Source organism: Haliotis cracherodii, unplaced genomic scaffold (assembly GCF_022045235.1).
Source record: "Haliotis cracherodii isolate W230 unplaced genomic scaffold, xgHalCrac1.p SCAF_12, whole genome shotgun sequence".
Classification (NCBI taxonomy): Eukaryota; Metazoa; Mollusca; class Gastropoda; order Lepetellida; family Haliotidae; genus Haliotis; species Haliotis cracherodii.
In genome coordinates, this window is record NW_027266267.1 from 2,298,072 (window position 1) to 2,314,537 (window position 16,466).

Genomic DNA, 16,466 nt, shown 5'->3' on the forward strand with positions numbered 1-16,466 from the left:
GTTACTAAGACTTCTGTAGAAAAGGCAATTTAAGGGAAAATGTAGTATATATAGATCACACACGACCTTTTTCCAACTTCGACCCCTGCCCAAAGGAAGAGTTAGACCACAAACAAACTTTTTGTATGGTTGTGACTTTAACCTTTGACATAACAGATCAATGTGTCATCAGACGTTTTCAGAGCAAAGGAAACATGTGTTATTTATCTTGAGATGCCCAAGCAATGCATGGTTTCATAAGATAAGTGTGGCTATTAAACTGAGGCAAAATCATGAAACATCCCCATTTACACAGCTGGCAAATGAAACATAAGCAACAATCAAATTATCAATTTGTTTTATTCATATGCCTATAGTATATCGCACATTGAACAGTGTTCACATGATGGTTCCTGATGCAGTATGCAATTTCATCCTATTCTTCAATACGCATAACAGAGTGTGATAACTGTTCGCTTGACAGTACCTACGGATTATGTTCACCAGTTCAGATAACTTACTTTCCCTCAATCCTCCTTTTCTTTCTATATTGCCATGGATGAACAGGAACCAGGATGAGGGGATACCAGTTAGACTCTATCTCTGCTGCATTGTGTTAGTAGAATTGTGAACTTTCCTTTTGGTGTTTGGGTCCACATTTAAAGACAATAAGTCCCATTTATCATTCCTTTCAAGTGTTTACAAGAATTTCCTGAATGTCCTGGAAGAATTCCACTCCAGCTTGACATTGGTTGGTCTTCTCACATTAGCCAGACCAGCCTTTGTGTGTCCCAGTACCATTTGGCATACAATTTCTCGGTCGGCCTCCATTGAAATAACAGGACCCTCATCATCGCTGTCTGCAAATCACCTCTGATATCTGAAGGGGTGCAGCCTCTGTTTAGGACTCCCTTGTCTGGTCCTTCCAGACTGTCAACCTGGAGTACTCATCCAGGGATCTCAAGCAGGACTTCAGTTTCTGCAGCATTATGTAAAAAGATTTTAGCAATCAAAAAGAATTGTTGCCACATGTAGTTATAGATAGAAGGCAGCAAAATCACTTAAGTTGTCATATGTGAGTCTTGTAATATGCTAAACATTTAAGATAATCACATCTCAAATCTCAACCAGACAAACCAGTGACTAATGTTATGAACTCGGTCCAGACAAACCGATGATAACTATTATGGACAATATCCCACATCACTGTTGTATGATTACATGTGATCAATGAGCCTACTCAATCACAACCTTATCTATTAATTAGGCTTGGAATGCTGGGAATCTTTTTAAGAGATGCCATTTAGTGATTGTTTCAACTCATCAACATAGACAAATATATATTCACAATCCTTGTCATATAGCCAAACTATTGCTGGATGCAGTGTTAAATAAATGATTTGGCTTTAACACTGTTTTGAACAGTATTCCAGATATATCACCGCATGTTAGTTAGATGTGGGAAGAAAGTCCTAAGTGATGCAGGTCTTTGATGAATCCCACAAGTATGTGTATAATGCTGACAAACCTAGCAACATAATCGGGGAGAACCAGGATTTGAACCCATGACTATAGGTTTCTGCTAAGCCCAAGAGATGCAACTCTGCACAGAAAATTGTAGTGCCTTAGATAATAGGACATCCGTGCCTACAGCGATAAGGAACAAACTGAAGACATATTTGCAAAATAACCATATGAACCAAACAGAATAATTTCAAAATATTTACCATTCACTGTTGCTCTTCTATGGTCTTTCTTTGCATTGATGCTGCACGGATGACTGTCTCTTTTATTCATCCGGACATTCTACAAACATAAGTTGCATTCACATCACAGAAATGTCCAAACTGTGCATGTTGTACATTTGATTCAAATGAAAAGACCCCGGTTGTGATTCCGACTTAGAACTACACTAATCATAATAATTCATGTCAAACATTCAGAGATGACATTTATCCCCATATTTAACAAATGTTAAAACAATATTTTGACAACAAAGTCAGGGTCATTCAACACATACATTACATAGGAAATAACTTGTTCGACAATGCAGAGAGATCCTCACCGAGGTGAATATCATTCCATGAATTATTGCCACATTTTCTTGAAATGCAGATTAATGCAATGCAGTATTTACTTTTATTTCTAGGCTATTTGTTTGGCTTTTCCATGGCACTGTTTTGACAGAGATCTAACCTTGATATGACACTTTGTTCAGAAATGATATAAATAAGAGAATACTTTATTATTCCCGAGAAAATTTGGGTTACATTGTAAAAGCACAGAGAAACAAGTATAAGATTCATGATTTAAGTTAAATACACTCGACCCGTGAAGATTCCAGGGTAGACTAGGTCTTCAGCAACCCATGCTTGCCGTAAAAGGCCATTATGCTTGTCGTAAAAGGTGACTAACCGGATCGGGTGGTCAGACTCTCTGACTTGGTTGATGCATGTCATTGATCTAAATTCTGTGGCTCGATGCTCATGATATGAATCACTGGGTTGTCTGGTCCAGACTCGATTATTTACAGACCGCCGTCATATAGCTGAGTGCGGCGTTAAACAACAAACCAACCTAAATACACTCATACATACACACACAAACACAACATCCAAACACCAGGGTTAGAAATTGGCACTAGTCATTTTGACATTTTAAAGGTTTTGCTATATGCTATCATTTTAGGACTAGTGGACTGAAAGTGTTAGTTTCTACCGCTGCAAACACTAATCAACTAATGAATTGAGTGGTCAGACTAGGTTGTCATCATACTCTGAGGGCATGGATCTGTGCTGAAAATAACAATCACTAGATTGCCTGGTCCATGTTCAATTATTTACAGGCTGCCATCACAGAGCTGGACTATTGTGAGTGTGATGTTTCACATTACATTGAAATATACCATGATGAATACATGTAGTTTGTATTTATCACAAACAAAAATACTCACTCAATACTTGGTATCCTCCCTGAGGATGTCTGTGAACCTGCCCACAAACCCTGAACATGCTGAAACAGAAAACAACTAACTTGTCTTTATCCTTTCAATGTTTCAGTGTGAATTTGTTAAAGATTGATAAGCTGTCATTATTCATTGTAATCCATATCTCACTTTCAGGTGGTTCAGGTGGCAACACATGATGCGAATTGAATGCCACGTTTTGTTTGACATGCACTTTGCCAGATTTATACCCTTGGTAACTAACCCTCATCATCAAATCCCAGCGTTATGTTGAGAATAAGGACACGACCCTTAAAAGTCCTGCACCTGTAGCTCTTATGCAAGCCCAAATAGAAATATCATGTCACAACAAACACTTGATCATAATAATAACAAAGGGTTTCCGAAAACAACAAAACTAAAAGGCCCTTGACGTTTACAGTAGTAACATGGAGAACAGGAAAATATCTAAATCAATCCATTCCATAAGATCTCTGTATAGAAATCATGGAACATTGTGTCTCGAAGCCCTGCTACGTACCTGGCATCTGCAAGCTGCTCTTCCTTCCTTCGGCTGTCAATCGAGTTTTCGAAATACTTGACGTCCTCGTTGTGGATGGCTCAGGTGGATTTCGACCGGGATTTCCGAGTTAGAGGTGATTGAGAACAATGTATCGATACACGAGGTAAACATATCGCAATCAAGCATCACGGTGTACATCGATTACACGAGGTTTGAGTGTTTGTTTACATTTGTGTTCCAAAATGGCGCCCTCGGCCATACAGGGATTTATGGGTAGACTTGATTGTCCCGGAATAACACGAGTTGGTCACGAATGACGAGCGGTCATTTCTGCAGCAGTTACGGAAAGAGACGAGGTTGGCCGATTACAGTTCATACAGGCCATATTGGGAGCCGCGGGGATTTCGACAGTGTGTATTAGGAAGTATACCTATGTGGTGTATGGAATATGCGTTTGCCTACCATGCCAGGCAGTGTGACAAGGGATATCCCAGCGGATGTAATATTCCTACAGCAGAAATGTTTCACAACCTCGATTGCAGGGAGCTGAAGATGTGACATATTCAGACAGAGACCATAATACATAGACTGTTATATGGTCTCTGATTCAGGTAAGGAATATGTTAATAATATTGATCACGTATTAAAGTTATTTATCTTCTGTAAGCCACTTATTCTGTTTTATATATGTTAGTAAATGTGTGATTTAATTTTTGTAGGATAAGCAATCTACCTAACTTAAGTTAATCCTTGCTAATGTATATGATGTAGAAATATGTTTGCTTGCTTATATTCCTTTATCTAGATACTCTATAGTGACTCATTTTTTTAGTTCATACCGTACCTACTAAACTTACTTTTGCAACTTACTTTTGCAGGTGTGAATAATCGAGAACAAATTAAATGACAGGAGTTTTGCAACAGTGAACATTGTGAGGTGGAAGATAAGACATTTGAAAGGTATGGATATTTTCACTTGAACTTGTTGAAGAATACCGTGATGACAACTTTATCATGTTGGGAATTTTGGCGGTGGGGTAGCCTAGTGGTTGAAGTGCTGAAGACCAAGGTTCGATTCTTGTCATGGGTACAATGTGTGAAGTCTATGTCAGGTGTCCCTTGCTGTGGTATTGCTAAAAACAGCGTAAAACCATACCCACTCATTTGGGGATTCCGGGTTGGAATTGGTCCCCATCAACCTATGCTAGTTGTAAGAGAGGGTTATACTATAAAGGGAAATAGTACCTCGCCTGCTATTGCCTGGTGAAAACAGCACCTTGTTATTTTTTTTACCTTGGGTCTGAATATGCCCGAATACATGAAATTAAACTTGCATGGTCACTTGTAAACACAAATAACTGAGAAATGTTCAAAAAGGTTTACATTAAAATCTAGCATCTACTTGCCGACTCTGATTTGGAGATGCAACTAAACTTATTGTGAAAATATAATATGCTTTGATTTCTTTGAAGTAAAATAAATGAAATTAAACTTGCAAACACAAATAATTGTTCAATGTTAGTCACCTAAAAATAGTTTACATTAGAAATTAGCCTCTGCTCAAATTTACTCATGATTCTGATTGGGAGGTGCAACTAAACTTATCATTGAAAGATCACATGCTTTGAAGTTTTAAGTAGCTTTACTCAGATTAGCTCAATGCCAAGCTGAACCTGAGTCTGGCGAAAATGTCAAGAAACTGGACAACAGGTATACTATATATGTCATATTTATTTTAGTAAGTAGGAAATAAATAGTAATTTTATAGAAATTTCATTTATATATATTTCGGCCAGGAATCAACATGTCTCTCGAGATAACAGACAACAACTAGTAGCCCTTTTTGCCAAATCAAGGTGCTGCTTTCGTTGAGGAAATCAGTGACATTTTGCTGAGGTGCCGTTTTAACCTCACCCATAAGAGATAACCTAATAGATCAGGTGATCAGGCTCAGTGACCTGGTTCATGGCATCTGACAGTGACCATCTAACAGTGTGGATTGATATTCACAATATCAATCACTGGATTGTCTAGAATTTTGGGCCTACCTTTAGAATACAGTACCTAACTTTTCAAACAGGTCACAGTACCCTGTGATGTAATTCGTAGTATTCAGTTGCCTGACACACTGGCAAAACAATGCCTTGTGATGTCAGGGGTCATTGGATGTGCATATATATGCTCTTTTCAGTGGTCTATCGTCTCCACACGCTATGTAGTTGCATGAGTTTAAATTATTTGTTTACTAAATATTGTTTTAAACATTTATATGTGAACTGGATGGGTAAACAAGCAAAAACTTATTTGAATACCGCTCCAGAATTAGAACACAATATGATATGACAAAAGTACAGTCAAGGAATACAATTATATACATGTTCTTATTATAGAAACTACGTTGTCGGCGCTGTCAGGTCGCATTTTCAGTAGTAATAGTGTACTGCAATATACGGCAAGGAATAGTATTATAAATTTAAGATGCTATGTACAATCACAAAACCTAGTGGATAGCTGAATGTAGTCTTCTACTGATTTAAGAATTTCTAAGGTTTTTTTTGACGTCCTTTCAGGATTACCTAATAGAATTGAATTTAGATCTTATCCCTTAACATAATAGTACATATTCTGTCTTAAATCATTGTTATTTGGACATATGAGAAAGAAGTGAAGTGCATCTTCAGTGTGATGGCCACAGCTACATGCAGGATTATCTTATAAATATTGCCTGCGGATGCACATTTTATAACAAGTGCTTGTTTATTTTCTATATACTTTTATTTCATTTTTTACTTATTACAGTGGTTAAAATGATTATAAATATAAATTGAAACTAATAATGTGCAATAAGCGGGTTATAGCTGAAACGACACCTTAGCAAAACAGCACTGACTGGCGAAATACTCGCCGAAAGCAAAAACGGCGATTATTACTTGACGAAAATGACACCTTATTTTTTTTTTACCTTGGTAAAATAAATGAAATTAAACTAGGATTGATAACTTGCAAAGACCAATAATTGTGAAATGTTAAAACAATAGAACAAATAAAATAGAAATTAGCCTCTACTCCAACTTATCCTATACCCGACTCAATTTATTGTGATAACATGCTTTGAAGTAAAATATATGGAATTAAACACACATCGTCTCATACAAACACAAATGCATGTAGTTGTTAAACGTTGAAACAAGTTTACCTTCGAAATTAGTCCCCTACTCCAATTTACTCACCGACTCTGATTGGCAGACACAGCTCACTTGTTGTGAATGTATTTTTCAGTTTAAAGTTTAAAGTACTCAATGTCAAGCTGAAACTGTATTTAAGAATCCTAACATGGTGCAATTTTTCACAATGGCCTTTCGATGTGTCATTTAAACATGTTGAAAGGTTTTACAAGGGATATTTGTAACCCAATACTTTCCGTAACGGGCGACAATGCTCGTCTAAAGAGTTGACTAACGCCATCAGGTGGCGATCAGGCTCGGTGACTTGGTTGATGCATGTCATTGATCCCAATTGTGTGGGTCGATGCTCATGATGTCAATCACTGGACTGTCTGGTCCAGACTCGATTATTTACATATAGCCGGAATATTGCTTGAGTGCGGCATAAAACAACAAACCAAATCATAAGTGTGGGATGAATGATTTGAAATTAGCAAGTTTAATGTGACCTTCAATCACTACAACCTGATCTGAGTCTTGAAAAGATATGACTTTGATTCAGTGAAAATTTGCATCATGATAGTTTCAACTGTAGATACAGTTAATCTGTTTGTTGTACAGTTTCTGTATATCAATATATATGTTGTTGAAATAAGCTTTGCCTCTTCACCAACCCTATTCCTCTTTTGAAATAAATAGTGTCTAATAATTCAAACACCATCACCATCCTAGTGAACACAACAAAGAAATGCACATCAACAACGTCATCATTATTATTTCTGATCTCTGATAAATTAGAAAAAAAACTGTTATCCAGCAAGATACATTTCCTTGGTCCCAAGAAGCATGTTACATAGTAAACTGACTCGATAAGTTGAATAGCAGTTGTAAAGACACAACTGACTAAGCCGTCACTACTCAATTAAGTAATTAACAGACAATTGCAAGTACTAATACTCACCCGACACTAATTGTCCTGTTAATCCCTAGTCCACAATGAGTTGACATTGAGTTCATTTTGCTAATTAGCTGTTTTTAGAGTAGCAAGGTAATAAACATCAAAGGTGGGGCAGGCTTTGATCATGTGTTCTGTAGAAGAGATGATGTCACTTGTTTTATGTTTATTTAGGATTAGCTACATCCCTTGATGCTACCAAGGCAGCCCTTGAGATTATCAGACAGTTTGGCTGGACACAAACTGATGTCTCCCTTGTGGCACACTATGTGTCAGACACAGACTTTGACCACTCTGTGCAGATGCATATCAGTGCATAAAGAACATTGGGTAGATTATTCAACAATGCCACACAAGTCAAAGTTGGGTTTCACTGTATTTAGAAACAGATAATTATGATTAATTTAAACTTTGCCAGGCCAATATTTTGGCAGATTTGCATGTTATTGTTAATCTTCATTTAGTTAATTTTCAAAAAAGATAGGATGAATGATAAAATATGATAATGAGTCATGAATATTTGAATTCAGATCAGAACAAACAGGGAGGGTCACCCCAAAATGTGAGAGTCTCTAGGGGAGACTTTTGACAAAATGGACAATAAAATATAAAATGTGCTTTGCATTTTCTTTCAGGTAGGGTTGTGTCAAAAATGAATGAGAACATACCGGTAATACATGACCGGCCCCTTTAATGTAATATACATAGTTTTTTGTTGATGGTTCAGGTTGTACTTTTCAGTTGAATTTCTTATCACTGTCTATGATGGACTACCAATTAACGGTAGATATTTAATATCCATAATAACTTAGATAAATGCTTCTACAGTCTCATCCTAATTTGTCAAAATTTGAATTTCAATATAGCTTCCATTAATGAATTTGGTGAGAATATCTATTGTCTGAATTCCTAATATACTTTCTTTTGTATTTGGTGTGCAAGGGTAGCCTAGTGGGTGAAACAGTCTCTGAAACCCGGGTTCAATTCACCACATGGGTACAATGTGTGAAGCCCATAGCTGGAATATTGCTAACAAGCTGCATGAAACTATACCAACTCACTCGCTCATTATGTTGTATTTTGAGATCACTTACATGACATGTGTTTTGATAATTATGAATAGTTGCATTTATGTATTTATGTATAAGAACCATTGTAACTTAGTTTTGCATAGTCTTGTTTACCCTTCCTTACATTTTGATGTAATGCAAACATTCAACCAAAATTCAGGTGAACCTTGTGGTATTGTTTTAGAAGACCGGATACATTTTTGTATTTTCTGAACACTTTTCTGTTTGCAATGGCTTATTTACATGTTCAAAGATTGGTTAAATATCAGTTGCAAGATAAATTGTCAGTACCTCACTGTTTGAGAAAACAACTTTAAACATTTGTAAATATGTGTGTGTTTCATAACTTTTGACTAACAAGTTTCTAAAGATGTTATGAAATGTTTCAGGTACCTGGATTTCACAATCTGACACCAGCTACATTAAGAAGATCTTGCTCACACAATTCAGACAAGGGACTCGCCGGAAGATGAACAGTACTCCTGATAACAACCAACAGATTCACCTCAGAAAGTGATGATTCTGAATGAATAATGCCACATCAGTGTGACTGTAGGTGGTTTTATTATGACACTAATGAAGTCTGAATGAATTTATGCCAAAGCACTGTGACTATGTCCAGGTTGTGTACACCGATGCTGACCATACAAATCTGAATGACTTTTGTGGTTTACTGCAGAAACATAATTGACTTTAGATATTCTTCTTCAATAAAATTCTTCTGAGATTTGACTAATTTATTTATTTAGAAAATGGCATTGAAGCGTCTGTTCTGTAAGGCCTTGCAAACACCACTGGTTACTTTATGCTAGTTCCTCTTCTTGCTTGATCAAATTTCAATTTGTGATATGTACCAATGAAATGCCATATAATCAATAAATAAGATTTTTTTCCAAAAACGTGATTTGTTTTGCTTCATTAGCATAAAGATATATAATACTGATCAGCCATAACATAGGTGCTGAACAAATATGAAATGTACTAATGCCCTGAATGTTTTCCTACTATAAATACTTAACAAAAGTTGTAGTTCCACCTTAGTAGACAAATGACATTGATATTTTTTCTGTACTTTATTTAGGTGTTTTCTATGGATGCCATTAGTCTTATGCACCAATTTGGGACAATTGTATTCTGTTTTATATTCCCATGAAACTACACTGTCCCGATTTTATTTACAAACCGCCGTCATATAGCTGGAATATTGCTGAGTGTGGTGTTAAACAACCAACCGACAAACCAACCCTAGCAACGACAAACACATGCAATATTTAGTATCATGATCGAGTATTATTCACAGACCCACAATAAATCACAAAAGTAATGATTCCATGAAGTATCAATAATTCATTTCAGTTGAAATGGCATCTGCTAAATGAACCATCTCACACGTTTCATATTTGGAAACAAGCTCAAAGATGGAGAGTGACAAAACCTATCTTTATGTCGAGCAATATTCCAGCAGCTCCAGCAATGTGTAAATATATCCTATACCTTTGAGTTTACCCACACCCAGATATTTGAGCCGTTGGCTATCTCCCTCCACGGTTATAAAATGACAAAAAATATATTTGCTAATGGTGAACGTGATGATGTCATCAGTTAGTTCTAATGCATTCAGTTGGTAGGATGTTTGCGTTCAGTTACTCCAAAGTCTTTACACTCCACAGCAAAAAAAGTGTAGGTTTCCGGAAGGTTTCCGGAAGGTATCCGGATGCAAATTTTCTTCATGACTTGCTTCTGGTAAATAATGTTAGCCTGTGCATTACAGGTACCTGTTGTAATATTCTGTGTTATTTTAATGGTAAATATCCTCCTGAAACATTTTTGGATAAGAAAATTGTTCAATTTCATATTTTGTCCTTTTCGGATGTTAATGGTATTTAATGAACAAACATCAGTTCTTGTATAATGATATCCTTAAATTTCATGTCCAGACTTCCAGTTTGTACTGAGAAAAAGAAAAAGTCATTGACAATGTGCTCACTTGGGCCTTTGGTCCTAGTGAGATGATAATAAGACTATTTGTAACGGTACATGTACTTGTTATATCCAAAATACTAACTTCATTGACATTTGCCTCACCCTAGTTTTATGGTACTACAGTAAGCTCTTCCTCAGTTACTGTGAATTATTTTATTAAAAGGGATTGACAGTTAATTTGACACTGGAGTTGTAACCACTGCACATATATGTGTATTCAAATAATATAACAACGATGTGCTTAATACTTCACAAATATCTCCAGAAATAGGCATTTTAGTTATAATTGCAGAAATACTTTATGAATGACCCCTTCACTGTTGCCTTGATCTTACACTTCAACCCCTCATGAGTTATCACTTTTGAGTGTGAATTTGACCTTCAATATCAGTGATAAATATTTCAAAAACATTTCAAAGAGCTATCCAGCACATAAACTAAATATGCAGTCCTTTGGTAGAATTCAACATATCATTGACCAAAATATGGAAGTAATGTAACCAGTATATGTATAAGAGTTACTAAGACTTCTGTAGAAAAGGCAATTTAAGGGAAAATGTAGTATATATAGATCACACACGACCTTTTTCCAACTTCGACCCCTGCCCAAAGGAAGAGTTAGAAGGTATCCGGATGCAAATTTTCTTCATGACTTGCTTCTGGTAAATAATGTTAGCCTGTGCATTACAGGTACCTGTTGTAATATTCTGTGTTATTTTAATGGTAAATATCCTCCTGAAACATTTTTGGATAAGAAAATTGTTCAATTTCATATTTTGTCCTTTTCGGATGTTAATGGTATTTAATGAACAAACATCAGTTCTTGTATAATGATATCCTTAAATTTCATGTCCAGACTTCCAGTTTGTACTGAGAAAAAGAAAAAGTCATTGACAATGTGCTCACTTGGGCCTTTGGTCCTAGTGAGATGATAATAAGACTATTTGTAACGGTACATGTACTTGTTATATCCAAAATACTAACTTCATTGACATTTGCCTCACCCTAGTTTTATGGTACTACAGTAAGCTCTTCCTCAGTTACTGTGAATTATTTTATTAAAAGGGATTGACAGTTAATTTGACACTGGAGTTGTAACCACTGCACATATATGTGTATTCAAATAATATAACAACGATGTGCTTAATACTTCACAAATATCTCCAGAAATAGGCATTTTAGTTATAATTGCAGAAATACTTTATGAATGACCCCTTCACTGTTGCCTTGATCTTACACTTCAACCCCTCATGAGTTATCACTTTTGAGTGTGAATTTGACCTTCAATATCAGTGATAAATATTTCAAAAACATTTCAAAGAGCTATCCAGCACATAAACTAAATATGCAGTCCTTTGGTAGAATTCAACATATCATTGACCAAAATATGGAAGTAATGTAACCAGTATATGTATAAGAGTTACTAAGACTTCTGTAGAAAAGGCAATTTAAGGGAAAATGTAGTATATATAGATCACACACGACCTTTTTCCAACTTCGACCCCTGCCCAAAGGAAGAGTTAGACCACAAACAAACTTTTTGTATGGTTGTGACTTTAACCTTTGACATAACAGATCAATGTGTCATCAGACGTTTTCAGAGCAAAGGAAACATGTGTTATTTATCTTGAGATGCCCAAGCAATGCATGGTTTCATAAGATAAGTGTGGCTATTAAACTGAGGCAAAATCATGAAACATCCCCATTTACACAGCTGGCAAATGAAACATAAGCAACAATCAAATTATCAATTTGTTTTATTCATATGCCTATAGTATATCGCACATTGAACAGTGTTCACATGATGGTTCCTGATGCAGTATGCAATTTCATCCTATTCTTCAATACGCATAACAGAGTGTGATAACTGTTCGCTTGACAGTACCTACGGATTATGTTCACCAGTTCAGATAACTTACTTTCCCTCAATCCTCCTTTTCTTTCTATATTGCCATGGATGAACAGGAACCAGGATGAGGGGATACCAGTTAGACTCTATCTCTGCTGCATTGTGTTAGTAGAATTGTGAACTTTCCTTTTGGTGTTTGGGTCCACATTTAAAGACAATAAGTCCCATTTATCATTCCTTTCAAGTGTTTACAAGAATTTCCTGAATGTCCTGGAAGAATTCCACTCCAGCTTGACATTGGTTGGTCTTCTCACATTAGCCAGACCAGCCTTTGTGTGTCCCAGTACCATTTGGCATACAATTTCTCGGTCGGCCTCCATTGAAATAACAGGACCCTCATCATCGCTGTCTGCAAATCACCTCTGATATCTGAAGGGGTGCAGCCTCTGTTTAGGACTCCCTTGTCTGGTCCTTCCAGACTGTCAACCTGGAGTACTCATCCAGGGATCTCAAGCAGGACTTCAGTTTCTGCAGCATTATGTAAAAAGATTTTAGCAATCAAAAAGAATTGTTGCCACATGTAGTTATAGATAGAAGGCAGCAAAATCACTTAAGTTGTCATATGTGAGTCTTGTAATATGCTAAACATTTAAGATAATCACATCTCAAATCTCAACCAGACAAACCAGTGACTAATGTTATGAACTCGGTCCAGACAAACCGATGATAACTATTATGGACAATATCCCACATCACTGTTGTATGATTACATGTGATCAATGAGCCTACTCAATCACAACCTTATCTATTAATTAGGCTTGGAATGCTGGGAATCTTTTTAAGAGATGCCATTTAGTGATTGTTTCAACTCATCAACATAGACAAATATATATTCACAATCCTTGTCATATAGCCAAACTATTGCTGGATGCAGTGTTAAATAAATGATTTGGCTTTAACACTGTTTTGAACAGTATTCCAGATATATCACCGCATGTTAGTTAGATGTGGGAAGAAAGTCCTAAGTGATGCAGGTCTTTGATGAATCCCACAAGTATGTGTATAATGCTGACAAACCTAGCAACATAATCGGGGAGAACCAGGATTTGAACCCATGACTATAGGTTTCTGCTAAGCCCAAGAGATGCAACTCTGCACAGAAAATTGTAGTGCCTTAGATAATAGGACATCCGTGCCTACAGCGATAAGGAACAAACTGAAGACATATTTGCAAAATAACCATATGAACCAAACAGAATAATTTCAAAATATTTACCATTCACTGTTGCTCTTCTATGGTCTTTCTTTGCATTGATGCTGCACGGATGACTGTCTCTTTTATTCATCCGGACATTCTACAAACATAAGTTGCATTCACATCACAGAAATGTCCAAACTGTGCATGTTGTACATTTGATTCAAATGAAAAGACCCCGGTTGTGATTCCGACTTAGAACTACACTAATCATAATAATTCATGTCAAACATTCAGAGATGACATTTATCCCCATATTTAACAAATGTTAAAACAATATTTTGACAACAAAGTCAGGGTCATTCAACACATACATTACATAGGAAATAACTTGTTCGACAATGCAGAGAGATCCTCACCGAGGTGAATATCATTCCATGAATTATTGCCACATTTTCTTGAAATGCAGATTAATGCAATGCATTATTTACTTTTATTTCTAGGCTATTTGTTTGGCTTTTCCATGGCACTGTTTTGACAGAGATCTAACCTTGATATGACACTTTGTTCAGAAATGATATAAATAAGAGAATACTTTATTATTCCCGAGAAAATTTGGGTTACATTGTAAAAGCACAGAGAAACAAGTATAAGATTCATGATTTAAGTTAAATACACTCGACCCGTGAAGATTCCAGGGTAGACTAGGTCTTCAGCAACCCATGCTTGCCGTAAAAGGCCATTATGCTTGTCGTAAAAGGTGACTAACCGGATCGGGTGGTCAGACTCTCTGACTTGGTTGATGCATGTCATTGATCTAAATTCTGTGGCTCGATGCTCATGATATGAATCACTGGGTTGTCTGGTCCAGACTCGATTATTTACAGACCGCCGTCATATAGCTGAGTGCGGCGTTAAACAACAAACCAACCTAAATACACTCATACATACACACACAAACACAACATCCAAACACCAGGGTTAGAAATTGGCACTAGTCATTTTGACATTTTAAAGGTTTTGCTATATGCTATCATTTTAGGACTAGAGGACTGAAAGTGTTAGTTTCTACCGCTGCAAACACTAATCAACTAATGAATTGAGTGGTCAGACTAGGTTGTCATCATACTCTGAGGGCATGGATCTGTGCTGAAAATAACAATCACTAGATTGCCTGGTCCATGTTCAATTATTTACAGGCTGCCATCACAGAGCTGGACTATTGTGAGTGTGATGTTTCACATTACATTGAAATATACCATGATGAATACATGTAGTTTGTATTTATCACAAACAAAAATACTCACTCAATACTTGGTATCCTCCCTGAGGATGTCTGTGAACCTGCCCACAAACCCTGAACATGCTGAAACAGAAAACAACTAACTTGTCTTTATCCTTTCAATGTTTCAGTGTGAATTTGTTAAAGATTGATAAGCTGTCATTATTCATTGTAATCCATATCTCACTTTCAGGTGGTTCAGGTGGCAACACATGATGCGAATTGAATGCCACGTTTTGTTTGACATGCACTTTGCCAGATTTATACCCTTGGTAACTAACCCTCATCATCAAATCCCAGCGTTATGTTGAGAATAAGGACACGACCCTTAAAAGTCCTGCACCTGTAGCTCTTATGCAAGCCCAAATAGAAATATCATGTCACAACAAACACTTGATCATAATAATAACAAAGGGTTTCCGAAAACAACAAAACTAAAAGGCCCTTGACGTTTACAGTAGTAACATGGAGAACAGGAAAATATCTAAATCAATCCATTCCATAAGATCTCTGTATAGAAATCATGGAACATTGTGTCTCGAAGCCCTGCTACGTACCTGGCATCTGCAAGCTGCTCTTCCTTCCTTCGGCTGTCAATCGAGTTTTCGAAATACTTGACGTCCTCGTTGTGGATGGCTCAGGTGGATTTCGACCGGGATTTCCGAGTTAGAGGTGATTGAGAACAATGTATCGATACACGAGGTAAGCATATCGCAATCAAGCATCACGGTGTACATCGATTACACGAGGTTTGAGTGTTTGTTTACATTTGTGTTCCAAAATGGCGCCCTCGGCCATACAGGGATTTATGGGTAGACTTGATTGTCCCGGAATAACACGAGTTGGTCACGAATGACGAGCGGTCATTTCTGCAGCAGTTACGGAAAGAGACGAGGTTGGCCGATTACAGTTCATACAGGCCATATTGGGAGCCGCGGGGATTTCGACAGTGTGTATTAGGAAGTATACCTATGTGGTGTATGGAATATGCGTTTGCCTACCATGCCAGGCAGTGTGACAAGGGATATCCCAGCGGATGTAATATTCCTACAGCAGAAATGTTTCACAACCTCGATTGCAGGGAGCTGAAGATGTGACATATTCAGACAGAGACCATAATACATAGACTGTTATATGGTCTCTGATTCAGGTAAGGAATATGTTAATAATATTGATCACGTATTAAAGTTATTTATCTTCTGTAAGCCACTTATTCTGTTTTATATATGTTAGTAAATGTGTGATTTAATTTTTGTAGAATAAGCAATCTACCTAACTTATGTTAATCCTTGCTAATGTATATGATGTAGAAATATGTTTGCTTGCTTATATTCCTTTATCTAGATACTCTATAGTGACTCATTTTTTTAGTTCATACCGTACCTACTAAACTTACTTTTGCAACTTACTTTTGCAGGTGTGAATAATCGAGAACAAATTAAATGACAGGAGTTTTGCAACAGTGAACATTGTGAGGTGGAAGATAAGACATTTGAAAGGTATGGATATTTTCACTTGAACT

The 16,466-nt window shown here is 36.7% G+C and overlaps 2 long non-coding RNA genes across 2 annotated transcripts; both read right to left on the bottom strand.

Annotated features, from left to right (window-relative positions):
• Nucleotides 1-1,710: 1,710 nt before the first annotated feature.
• On the bottom strand, nucleotides 1,711-3,647 carry LOC139457446 (uncharacterized). Its single transcript, XR_011652586.1, has 3 exons — nucleotides 3,465-3,647; nucleotides 2,933-2,991; nucleotides 1,711-1,785 (listed from the first exon to the last, which is right to left on the bottom strand). It is a non-coding gene; the product is annotated as an uncharacterized lncRNA (long non-coding RNA).
• A 10,100-nt stretch (nucleotides 3,648-13,747) lies between these two features.
• Nucleotides 13,748-15,692, bottom strand: LOC139457447 (uncharacterized). The gene is made up of 3 exons (XR_011652587.1): nucleotides 15,502-15,692; nucleotides 14,970-15,028; nucleotides 13,748-13,822 (listed from the first exon to the last, which is right to left on the bottom strand). It is a non-coding gene; the product is annotated as an uncharacterized lncRNA (long non-coding RNA).
• Between the last annotated feature and the right edge of the window lie 774 nt (nucleotides 15,693-16,466).